This window comes from Xenopus laevis, chromosome 6S, assembly GCF_017654675.1.
Source record: "Xenopus laevis strain J_2021 chromosome 6S, Xenopus_laevis_v10.1, whole genome shotgun sequence".
Classification (NCBI taxonomy): Eukaryota; Metazoa; Chordata; class Amphibia; order Anura; family Pipidae; genus Xenopus; species Xenopus laevis.
Window position 1 is genome coordinate 67,036,880 of NC_054382.1, and position 12,955 is coordinate 67,049,834.

Consider the following 12,955-nt stretch of genomic DNA (forward strand, 5'->3'; position numbering starts at 1 on the left):
ACCAATACCAAGTTTAAAAAATAAGTCTGCCCTATATTTTCTATCTTACCAGTAGAATCATATTATCATTTTCGGAAAGTACAGTAAAGAATCAAGAAAGGGAAGACTAAAATGTCAAAGCCTGTTATTTCACATTGCAGATAATCAATTTGTATATATACAATTCAATTTCTAAAACAGTACAAATGTGTAGTGGTGTAGTATCTTCCCAAGAGATGTTAAATAAAATAACAGAACATACTTACTTATTTAGATTAAAAAGTCCTTCTAAATCCCAGATGCTTCTTGTTCTGATGGTGAGAAAAATGGAAACTTCCTGGAAAGAAGCTGAAAAATAACAGTTCATTTTTATCACTTTTTACCACGTGCAGAGATGCATCCTAATGTACATATAGAATACATGGTACTAGAAATTTGCATTGAGAAAACATATTATTTCTAAAAGAGTACTAAAAATACTACTTATTTGCTAATAATTGCAGGAAAACAAGCAGAGATATATTCTTCTGTCAGTAAGTGTAGTTTCATTTTTGCATTGTTCACAGCTTGATACCAATAAATATTTGAAGAATAAGTGCTGATAAATATATTATTTTGCCAACTTTAAGGGGTTGTTCACCTTTCAAATCCCTTTCCATGTTCTATTTTAGACCATTTTCTTTTTGTTACAATGTTTGCTTTTTATGGCTCATTCTGGCAAATGTAATCTGAAAATGAAGGGGTTTTTTTGCTTTGTAGACCTTGGTTTTTAGAATACCTATGGAAGCTTTACATAGGCAAAGAAAATATAAAATATCCATTATATTCTGTAAAACAGTGTATATGAAACATGTCTTGAGTTCAATAGACAGAAAGAACTATTACTATACTAATTATGCAACCTGGCAAAATGATGGAAGGATGTATGGGAAGAAGGAAAGGCAAAAACTTCAGCTTCTTGCTTAAAATGAATGGACACAGAGACATAACTAGAGGGGGGCGGGCCCTGGCATGGGACGTGCAGCCGGGCCCCGCCCCCCTCCATACGGCTGGAAATGGCCGCATTTATGGGCGCATTTACGATTTCTGCCTGCATTTCCCCTAGAATAGAGTGCCGTGCGAGCTGCCGGGGGGCCCTGAGGGGGTGCGGGCCCTGGCCCAATTGCACCCCCTGCTCCCCCAGTAGTTGCGCCACTGAATGCACAATATTGTTAGGGATCATAAATAACTAAAAACTAAAAACAATCAATTCCGTTACAGAAAATGAAATAAGTAACCATTGCAGCTATGCCACTGGAAAAAGAAATATTCAAAACTGAACAATTAATCTCATGCAATTACGGACTGTTGTAAACCAACCTTAAAATTTCACAGCTTAGTAAAATGATTCCTATTTCTGCCAAGCAAACCTGGAACAGCTTCTTTTCCATTTGTGTAAAACACTCTCAGGCATTTCTAACAATTGGCTATGGCTGAAAGTATTAATTGATGGAGGAAAAGTGAAGTTTGCTGTGCTGAAAGAGCAATGGACATAATAAATCCATACTGTGCACTTTGTAAAAATAAATCAAAGCATATGTTCAGAAATGCAGGTTGTGTAGCTACAACAACACCCTTTTTTTTTTTTTTTTTTTTTTTTGTTTAAAAAAAAAAGAAGAGAATTATAGTATTTTAAATAAAGGGAGCATTTACTGCAGAATGGTTGTAAGAACCAAGAAATGCATGTATGAATTTGCATTGTATAGAAGTCCTGGAAATAAATACAGCCAATAATAATTAGGTTTATTTGTCTATTTTCTTGACGTTTTTAAATTGTGAATATTACATGATTAATATTTGATACTGTATCTATTTTCTTTTACTGATGGTAAGCAAAGTCATGATTATTGTATTACAGGTATGGGATCTGTTATCCAGAGTGCTTGGGACTAGGGATGTAGCGAACGTCGGAAAAAAAGTTCGCGAACATATTCGCGAACTTGCGCAAAAACGCGAGCGGTTCGCGAACGGTTCGCGAACCCCATAGACTTCAATGGGAAGGCGAACTTTAACATCTAGAAAAGACATTTCTGGCCAGAAAAATGATTTTAAAGTTGTTTAAAGGGTGCAACGACCTGGACAGTGGCATGCCAGAGGGGGATCAAGGGCAAAAATGTATCTGAAAAATCTGCCTGTGTGTGCTTGGAAGAGATAGTGTAGGGGGAGAGCTGTTCGTGATTTCAGGGACAGATGATAGTAAGTTTGCTGGCTAGTAATCTGCTTGATACTGCTCTGTATTGGAGGGACAGAAGTCTGCAGGGATTTGAGGGACATTTTAGCTTAGGTAGCTTTGCTGGCTAGTAATCTACTGTTCTCTTTAAACAACTGCCATACGTTGACCTTGTAGGCATTGTTTGCCCAGTTTTTTTGGACGCAGCCACTGAAGCACAGTTGCCAGAAAAAATATGCCATATAAATGCTGAAAATAGTCATTTTTCGCCATACGTTGACCTTGTAGACATTGTTTGCCCAGTTTTTTGGACGCAGCCACTGAAGCACAGTTGCCAGAAAAATTATGCCATATAAATGCTGAAAATATAATTTTTTTGGTTGCAGCCACTGAAGCACAGAGGCCAGAAAAATTATGCCATATAAATGCAGAAAATATGCATTTTTTGGTCGCAGCCACTGAAGCACAGTTGACAGAAAAATTATGCCATATAAATGCTGAAAATATAAACTTTTTTGGTTGCAGCCACTGAAGCACAGAGGCCAGAAAAATTATGCCATATAAATGCAGAAAACATGCATTTTTTTGGTCGCAGCCACTGAAGCACAGTTGACAGAAAAATTATGCCATATAAATGCTGAAAATATAAATTTTTTTGGTTGCAGCCACTGAAGCACAGAGGCCAGAAAAATTATGCCATATAAATGCAGAAAATATGCATTTTTTTGGTCGCAGCCACTGAAGCACAGTTGCCAGAAAAAATATGCCATATAAATGCTGAAAATAGTCATTTTTTGCCATATACGTTGAGTCAACGTATGGCAAAAAATGACTATTTTCAGCATTTATATGGCATATTTTTTTGGCCTCTGTGCTTCAGTGGCTGCGGCCAAAAAAACTGGGCAAACAATGCCTACAAGGTCAACGTCGTTGACCTTGTAGGCATTGTTTGCCCAGTTTTTTTGGCCGCAGCCACTGAAGCACAGAGGCCAGAAAAAATATGCCATATAAATGCTGAAAATAGTCATTTTTTTGGTCGCAGCCACTGAAGCACAGTTGCCAGAAAAATTATGCCATATAAATGCTGAAAATATAAATTTTTTTGGTTGCAGCCACTGAAGCACAGAGGCCAGAAAAATTATGCCATATAAATGCAGAAAATATGCATTTTTTTGGTTGCAGCCACTGAAGCACAGAGGCCAGAAAAATTATGCCATATAAATGCAGAAAATATGCATTTTTTTGGATGCAGCCACTGAAGCACAGTTGCCAGAAAAAATATGCCATATAAATGCTGAAAATAGTCATTTTTTGCCATACGTTGACCTTGTAGACATTGTTTGCCCAGTTTTTTTGGTTGCAGCCACTGAAGCACAGAGGCCAGAAAAAATTAAACCAGTAGGGTTTGCACCCTAGTTTGTAACGGTGGCGGAGGGAGGAGGAGGACGCTAAAGGACAGCTGTGTGTGGAGTCATGAGGCTTGAAGAGAAGGACAGCTGCATAGAAGTCAGAACAAGTCTTCCGGCGTGCAGTAACCCTCCGAGATCCACCCCTCATTCATTTTAATAAAGGTCAGGTAATCGACACTTTTGTGACCTAGGCGAGTTCTCTTCTCAGTTACAATCCCTCCTGCTGCACTGAAGGTCCTTTCTGAGAGCACACTTGAGGCTGGGCAAGACAAGAGGTTCATGGCAAATTGTGACAGCTCTGGCCACAGATCAAGCCTGCGCACCCAGTAGTCCAGGGGTTCATCGCTCCTCAGAGTGTCGATATCTGCAGTTAATGCCAGGTAGTCCGCTACCTGCCGGTCGAGGCGTTCTTTGAGGGTGGATCCAGAAGGGTTGTGGCGCTGCCTTGGACAGAAAAACATTTGCATGTCTGACGTTACAGACTGGCCAAAGGGCTTTGTCCTTGCAGGTGTGCTCGTGGCAGGATTACTGGCACCTCTGCCCCTGGAATGTTGATGAGTTCCTGAAGTGACATCACCCTTAAAAGCATTGTACAACATGTTTTGCAGGCTGGTTTGTAAATGCCGCATCTTTTCGGACTTGTGGTATGTTGGTAACATTTCTGACACTTTATGCTTGTACCGAGGGTCTAGTAGCGTTGCGACCCAGTACAGGTCCTTCTCCTTAAGCCTCTTGATACGGGGGTCCTTCAACAGGCATGACAGCATGAAAGACCCCATTCTCACAAGGTTGGATGCAGAGCTATCCATCTCCGCTTCCTCATTATCAAGGACTGCATCATCCACGGTCTCCTCCCCCCAGCCACGTACAAGACCAGGGGTCCCCAAAAGGTCACCACTAGCCCCCTGGGAAGCCTGCTCCTGTTGGTCCTCCTCCTCCTCCTCCACAAAGCCACCTTCCTCCTCTGACTCCACTTCTGGCACCTCTCCCTGCGTTGCAGCAGGTGCCTGGGTTCGTTCTGGTGATTCCGACCAGAAATCGTGCGCTTCCAGCTCCTCGTCACGCTGGTCTACAGCCTCATCTGTCACTCGTCGCACGGCACGCTCCAGGAAGAAAGCGAAGGGTATTAGGTCGCTGATGGTGCCTTCGGTGCGACTGACCATATTTGTCACCTCTTCAAAAGGTCGCATGAGCCTGCAGGCATCGCGCATAAGCACCCAGTAACGGGGGAAAAAAATCCCCAGCTGTGCAGATCCAGTCCTACCACCCAGTTCAAAAAGGTACTCGTTGACGGCCCTTTGTTGTTGCAGCAGACGTTCCAACATAAGGAGCGTTGAATTCCAGCGAGTCTGGCTGTCAGAAATCAAACGCCTGACTGGCATGTTGTAGCGCTGCTGAATGTCAGCAAGGCGTGCCATGGCTGTGTAGGAACGTCTGAAATGGGCCGACACCTTTCTGGACTGGGTGAGAACGTCCTGGAATCCTGGGTACTTGGAGACAAAACGTTGGACTATTAAATTTAACACATGTGCCATGCAGGGCACATGTGTTAAATTGCCTAGTCTCAACGCTGCCAACAGATTGCTTCCATTGTCACACACCACTTTTCCGATCTGCAGTTGGTGTGGGGTCAGCCACCGATCGGCCTGTGACTGCAGAGATGACAGGAGTACAGATCCGGTATGGTTTTTGCTTTCCAGGCACGTCATCCCCAAGACAGCGTGACAACGGCGTACCTGGCACGTCGAATAGCCTAGGGGGAGCTGGGGGTGCACAGGTGTGGAGGAGGAGAAGGAGGACCCAGCAGCAGAGTAAGAAGAAGAAGAAGACGAGGTAGAGAGCGATGGAGGAGTAGAGGTGGTGGCAGAACCGCGTGCAATCCGTGGCGGTGACACCAACTCCACTGTTGTTGTTGAGCTACCCATTCCCTGCTTCCCAGCCATTACCAAGTTCACCCAGTGGGCAGTGTAGGTGACATACCTGCCCTGACCATGCTTGGAGGACCATGCGTCAGTAGTCATATGGACCTTTGGCCCAACACTAAGTGACAGAGATGCGGTAACTTGGCTCTGCACATGTTGGTACAGGTGTGGTATTCCCTTTTTAGAAAAAAAATTGCGGCTGGGTACCTTCCACTGCGGTGTCCCAATTGCTACAAATTTGCGGAAGGCCTCAGAGTCCACCAGCTGGTATGGTAAAAGCTGGCGGGCTAAGAGTGCAGACAAGCCAGCTGTCAGACGCCGGGCAAGGGGGTGACAGTCAGACATTGGCTTCTTACGCTCAAACATGGCCTTCACAGAAACTTGGCTGGTGGCAGATGACTGGGAATGGGAACAGGTGGTCAAGGTGGAAGGCGGAGTGGAGGGTGGTTCAGACGGGTCAAGGAGAGCAGAGGTAGAGCAGTAAGATGCTGGACCAGAAGGAGTGTGGCTTTTAGTTTGCCTGTTGCCTTTGAGGTGTTGCTCCCAAAGTGCTTTGTGCTTGCCGCTCATGTGCCTTCGCATAGAAGTTGTACCTATGTGGCTGTTGGGCTTACCAAGGCTCAGTTTCTGACTGCACTCATTGCAAATTACAATGCTTTTGTCAGAGGCACACACATTAAAAAAATCCCACACTGCTGACTTTTTGGAAGTGTGCGATCTGGCGGTAACAGTAGAAGTTGGCGGAGTTGGCGGTATTGGCGGCAATGGCGGGTGCGTTGGCCGGCTGAACACAGGTGCCGATACATGTTGTTGCCCTGCTGATCCCTGCGGGCTGTCCTCCCTGCTTCTTCTAAGTCTTATTCTCCTACTGCCTCTCTGACTCTCCGTCTCTCCATCTGAACTACCCTCCTCTTGCTCTCTTCTACTAGGCACCCACAAAACATCAATCTCCTCATCATCATTCTCCTCAGATGCATCAATTTCTTCTGACACATCACAGAAGGAAGCAGCAGCGGGGACCTCCTCCTCATCACTCATTATGTCCATCTCTATCGTGTTCTCTGCCAGAATTAAATCTGGTGTAAGGTCCTCATCTCCTTCATCTTCTTCTGGCAATAATGGTTGCGCATTACTCAGTTCAAGAAACTCATTGGAAAATAACTCCTCTGACCCCAGTGAAGAAGGGGCACCGGTGGTGGAGGAAGTGTTACGTGGGGTGGCCATAGCAGTGGAGGATGAGGAGGATGTTGTGGTAAAGTTAGAAACGGTAGAGGATGGGGTGTGCTGTGTAAGCCAGTCAACTACCTCTTCAGCATTTTGGGAGTTCAGGGTCATTGGCTTTTTAAAACTGGGCAATTTGCTAGGGCCACAGGATTGCATAGCAGCACGGCCCCTAGCACGGCCTCTGCGTGGCGGCCTGCCTTTGCCTGGCATTATTTTTAAAAAAACAACAACAACAACAAAAACTCAGTTGGTTTTTCTGGAAACGATAATACACACAGCTAGATGGCGGGTTGAAGAAAACACTGTGCAAATAATGCCTACAAAGTCAACGTATACACTACTACAGCGGTGGATACGGATTACGTAAAATATATGAATGCTGCTTGAAAAAAAGTAACTCAAGTGGTTTTTCTAGAGACGATAATATTATCAATATTTAGACAAAATGTGAACAAGGTCACACAGCTCGATGGCGGGTTGAAGAAAACAGTGTGCAAATAATGCCTACAAGGTCAACGTATACACTACTACAGCGGTGGATACGGATTACGTAAAATATATGAATGCTGCTTGAAAAAAAGTAACTCAAGTGGTTTTTCTAGAGACGATAATATTATCAATATTTAGACAAAATGTGAACAAGCTCACACAGCTCGATGGCGGGTTGAAGAAAACACTGTGCAAATAATGCCTACAAGGCCAACGTATACACTACTACAGCGGTGGATACGGATTACGTAAAATATATGAATGCTGCTTGAAAAAAGTGACTCCGGTGTTTTTTCTGGAGACGGTAATATTATGGATATTTAGACAGAATGGGAACAAGGTCACACAGCTCGATGGCGGGTTGAAGAAAACAGTGTGCAAATAATGCCTACAAGGCCAACGTATACACTACTACAGCGGTGGATACGGATTACGTAAAATATATGAATGCTGCTTGAAAAAAGTGACTCCGGTGTTTTTTCTGGAGACGGTAATATTATGGATATTTAGACAGAATGGGAACAAGGTCACACAGCTCGATGGCGGGTTGAAGAAAACAGTGTGCAAATAATGCCTACAAGGCCAACGTATACACTACTACAGCGGTGGATACGGATTACGTAAAATATATGAATGCTGCTTGAAAAAAGTGACTCCGGTGTTTTTTCTGGAGACGGTAATATTATGGATATTTAGACAGAATGGGAACAAGGTCACACAGCTCGATGGCGGGTTGAAGAAAACAGTGTGCAAATAATGCCTACAAGGCCAACGTATACACTACTACAGCGGTGGATACGGATTACGTAAAATATATTATGGCTGCTTGAAAAAAGTGACTCCGGTGTTTTTTCTGGAGACGGTAATATTATGGATATTTAGACAGAATGTGAACAAGGTCACACAGCTCGATGGCGGGTTGAAGAAAACAGTGTGCAAATAATGCCTACAGGGCAAATAATGCCTAAAAGGTCAACTTATACACTACTACAGCGGTAGTAAAATAAAAAAAAGTAAAATAAAAAAAAAATGAATATTAAAAAAAAAAATTAAAGTTGGTGCTGCTGAACTACTAGGAGCAGCAGATTAGCACACCAGTCCCACTCCCCAACACTGCTAGACTAATAGCACTGGGCTCTTATAGTAGTAGTAGTAGTAGTAGTAGTAAAACAACAAAAAAATAAATAAAAGCAGTCCTTACAAGGACTACTGTTATTGCAGCAGTCAGCAGATGAGATCAGAAGCAGGACAGCTGCCCACTGCAGCTACATACAGAGCACTGCAGTAGAAGGTAGATTACTAGCCAGCAAAGCTACCTAAGCTTAAATGTCCCTCAAACCCCTGCAGACTTCTGTCCCTCCAATAACAGAGCAGTATCAAAACGATTACTAGCCAGCAAACTTTCAACTGTCCCTGAAATCACTAACAGGCAGCAGCTCTCTCCCTACACTATCTCTTCAGCACACACAGGCAGAGTGAAAAAACGCTGCAGGGCTTCGGTTTTTATAGGGAAGGGGAGTGGTCCAGGGGAGAGCTTCCTGATTGGCTGCCATGTACCTGCTGGTCTGGGGTGAGAGGGCAAAAAAAAGCGCCAACAATGGCGAACCCAAAATGGCGAACGTCGCGCGACGTTCGCGAACTTCCGGCGAGCGCGAACACCCGATGTTCGCGCGAACAAGTTCGCCGGCGAACAGTTCGCGACATCTCTACTTGGGACGTTGGGCTTTCCGGATAACGGATCTTTCCATAATTCCTACTTTGTCTACAAGAAAATCTTAATATTAAATTAACCCAATAGGCTGGTTCTGCTCAATAAGGATACAATAAGGATACATTATATCTTAGTTTGGATCAAGTGCAAGTGCAATTTACTTATATACCATTAATAAAAATAATATCATTAATTTGTTAAAATGAAGTATATAGGGCAAATTTACTAAAGGGGCGAATTGTATACTTTATGCCACTTTGCCAGGCACAAATTTGCTACCACTATGCTAATTCACCGAAAAATGCACAGTTGAGCTTCTGGAGCTGTATTCTTGTGCTGTAGTAGCGTTAATTGGTCAGTGCAAGCATGTCATAGTGAACTTTTGCTAACGTTCAATTATGCCTAGCGAAACTTTGTTAGTACTAAAAAATTGGCATGCCCCTCATATGGTTGGGAAATAAATGCTAACACAAAAATCTTTAATAGTTAGAACTTTTGAAGGCAATCCAGCTTTTAAATATGAAAAACACCAGTGTTTTTTATAACTGTTATTATTTTGCGGTATACAGTATATGATGTCACTGACATAAGATTGCGGAGGATGTAGCTTTATCAGTTCGCCAGGTCTAAGGTGGTGAAGGAAACTCTGGCGAAAGAGGTAACGTTTTGTAAAATTTGCACTTTAGTGAATTTACGGTGTAACGATCGTTTGACTGAACGAAAATTGCGCTAGCGACAGTCTCTTTCTCTAGCGAATTGCCCTCTACGCCTGTAATTTGGCGATGTCCCTGCAGATGAGATTTCTGGTGAATTATCGCTAGCGACGGCCACTTCGCCCTTTAGTAAATCTGCCCCCATGTGAAGTGGCTCCTTAATTCGGAGCTTTCTGGATAACTGGTTTCTGAATCACAGATCCAATACCTGCATTATTATTATTATTTATATATACATTTTCTGTGTGTTAATATACAATGAAAACAAAAATCATAAAGTTTTATACATACTTAAACAACTCCTCTAATATCCTGAAAAAAAAAAAGGTAAAAAACAGATTGTTTTGGTAGGAGGACAAATGGTTCATTCGATTTGCAATGTTCTTGGCTCAGAATACAATATCATGTATATTTACTGAGAGATTTTACGTTAATGATAAGATTATTCTGGCACAAAGTGCAGGACACAATGCTTAGAATATAAGATTGTGGTGGCAGGAGCTCCCTGCAATATAAAGCTGGCGTTGTTCTTTTTTTTTCTTCTGTCTATCTAGTTTTCTATTTCCACTATGATATTGTCTGTCTGATCTTCAGCATATATTTATTATTAATGTTTTATGCTAGTCTGCTCTTATCTTGTAAGCTGTCTGTCCTGGAACATTTTTATACTTTGTATAAAGGTGCTGCAAACCTTTATAAGTTCACATTAGAAACTGAACTAACTGATAAATGGGTTTTAAATGTTATATCGCACAGGACAAAGAATTTTAAACTGCTTTATAAATATTTTAATGACTAAAATAAGATTAAGGGGGTTATATATTAAGGCATTATTTTTCGGGGCATCTGTTTTGACTCAGAAAAGTTGTGGTAAGAAAAGACTTGATTTTTCGTGATTTTTTATGCCCCATAGCTGTTTCAAGTCTGAATCTAAAAATACGCCATCTAAAGCCTGCTAAATTCATGTAAAAGTCAATGGCAGATGTCCCCTTAACCATTTGTAGATGTTGTAACCCTCACAAAATGTTTAGAGTTTTCGGGTTTGATGCTGGTTTTTCTGTAAAAAACGCAATAAATAATAATATTGATAAATAAGGGCAAATCATGGATTCTAGTTTGATCTGACTTTTTTAATTTTTTTAATTTTTGAAAAATCTTAAAAATTTGGATTTTGATAAATAACCCCCTTAATGAACACCTTGATAAATCTGCCCCATACATGATCCAATGAAGCTGTTCCAAAGGTTTCCAATATTTATCTTGCTTATTTTTTGTCATAAAATTCCTTCTTCAAATACAGACTTTGGCATCGCTAAGTTTATATATATATATATATATATATATATATATATATATATATATATATATATATATATATATATATATATATATATATATATATATATATTTTTAGTTTTTTAAAATTGGAACATGCAACAATTACACATAAAGTATAAAAATAATATGAAAGCATGTGAAATGTAACAACTAATTGCAAAGAGAGGGTCTAGGGAGGTACCACAATGTTGACATGTGCAAAAATGTGGGTGGTTTTACTACCATGAACTGATTAACATCCAATGCATCTAACATTAATATTTATTTTTGGGCATCTTTTTATAAACACAACAAATATTAATTCAGTCTTATTAATATGGATGTTTTATGTAAATGGAAAGACTTTGGTGGGTGAGAGAGAAAGTGTGGAAAACAAGCAGCACTGTGAATATTGTCAGGAACACTTGGGGGGTTATTTACTAAACTCAGAATGCCAAAAAATTACTGTTTTTTAGTATAAAATCTGAATTTTTAGTGGAAAAAACCCACAAATGTTTGGGATTTATTTTACCCCGAGGATAGGAAAAGTCATAATCCAAAAATTCGGCATCTCTGACCTGCTGAGGTTGCATATAAGTCAATGGGAGAAGTTCCAAAGATATCTTGATCTGCGTTGGGTTTCGTGAAATAATCCAAAGATTTTGTGTTTTTTTTGGGTGAAAAATATGAAAAATGTATACAATTCCTTTTTTTCACAATTTGTTCAAGTTTTTTCCCTGCAAACCAATTTTTGGAAAAAGTGTATTAATAAATAAAGTGAAAAAACATGCGCATATTTGATCAGAGTTTTTTCAGAATTTTTTTTGATAAATTTCTACTTATAAATAAATAACCCCCTTGGTGTTAAAAAGAAATATAGATACATAATATAGATATAGATAAATATTTAACCTTATGCCTGTTTAAATTGGGAGAAGCGAAGGTCTAAGTGGATGCTAAAATTTGGACCACAAATACACACTACGTAAAACACTGCTGGGCACTGCAGAGGATTTTATAAAGCTGGGGGCTGTCCTGGGCTTTTTCCAGTAGCATGTAGAAATGTGAGCCAGTGTGACTGTCAATGTGACTGTATTACTTAGCCACCACAAGAAGATTGTGTGCTGTTTAATATCCACAGTATGCGGTTTTCCCCTAACTGCTCAGATAAGCTTTTAGAGCTGAAAAGTATATGGAGCTAAAATTTAGGCTGGACAGGTATGAGAGATGTTAATGCAACTAGGACTATTTTGTGGGATAATGGATGCATGAGGCTGAAATCAATAATTGAAGTAAGTGAGAAAAGCATATTAATACCACGTAGTACAAGGTGTTTGGTGTCAGGCACTTTAAGCTAAATTTATAAAACTCTAGTAATATTATTAACATCTTATTTTTTGTATATTTTTAAACTTTATAAACTTTAACTTTATATAATGTAGTCCTATATTAATCTATATTATATATATTGCTGGGTATAAACATATAAAATACAGGATTTCAATTTTTTTTAGAAATGACATCTTACCATATGTCTGGAATTCGTGTGTCAGAAACAGAAGAGTTTGCAAAGGATCTGTAAATATTACAAATAAATCAATCATCAGGTTATTATATTATGTTCTGAGGACTGAGCAAAGTATGCAATACAAGTTTTTTTTTTTTATCAGAAACTTTCCAGTTTAGTAACAAAAACATCATTCTTCCCGCAGACCTTACAAAATCCATGCGCAGTTCTTATTAACAATTTTGCATAATGAATACATGTTACCGTACCACACGTACATCTTAAACAGTTACTGCAATTTACTACTGAGAATTTAAAAAACATTTGTTTACACAAAGGCCTATGGTTTTCAAGCATTTGCAGCATTTAAGATGTTGCGTAAAGCATGCTTAACATGAAACAAAAGACTGGGAGTGTTGTTGAGAAGCCACTTATTTCCATATCAAAAGAGAAATAATCTGGGATGCTTATCTCT

General features: G+C 40.3%; 1 protein-coding gene across 3 annotated transcripts in view; it reads right to left on the bottom strand.

The window, feature by feature from the left end:
- Window positions 1-12,955, bottom strand: part of cdh12.S (cadherin 12, type 2 (N-cadherin 2) S homeolog) — a 435,062-nt gene that overhangs the window by 212,202 nt on the left and 209,905 nt on the right. For all 3 annotated transcript variants that reach the window (XM_041567647.1, XM_018241720.2, XM_041567646.1), the window contains 2 exons: window positions 12,502-12,549; window positions 246-327 (listed from right to left, as the gene is read on the bottom strand). The gene's annotated coding sequence lies outside the window, so the exon portion shown is untranslated. The remainder of the gene's footprint in view (window positions 1-245; window positions 328-12,501; window positions 12,550-12,955) is intronic.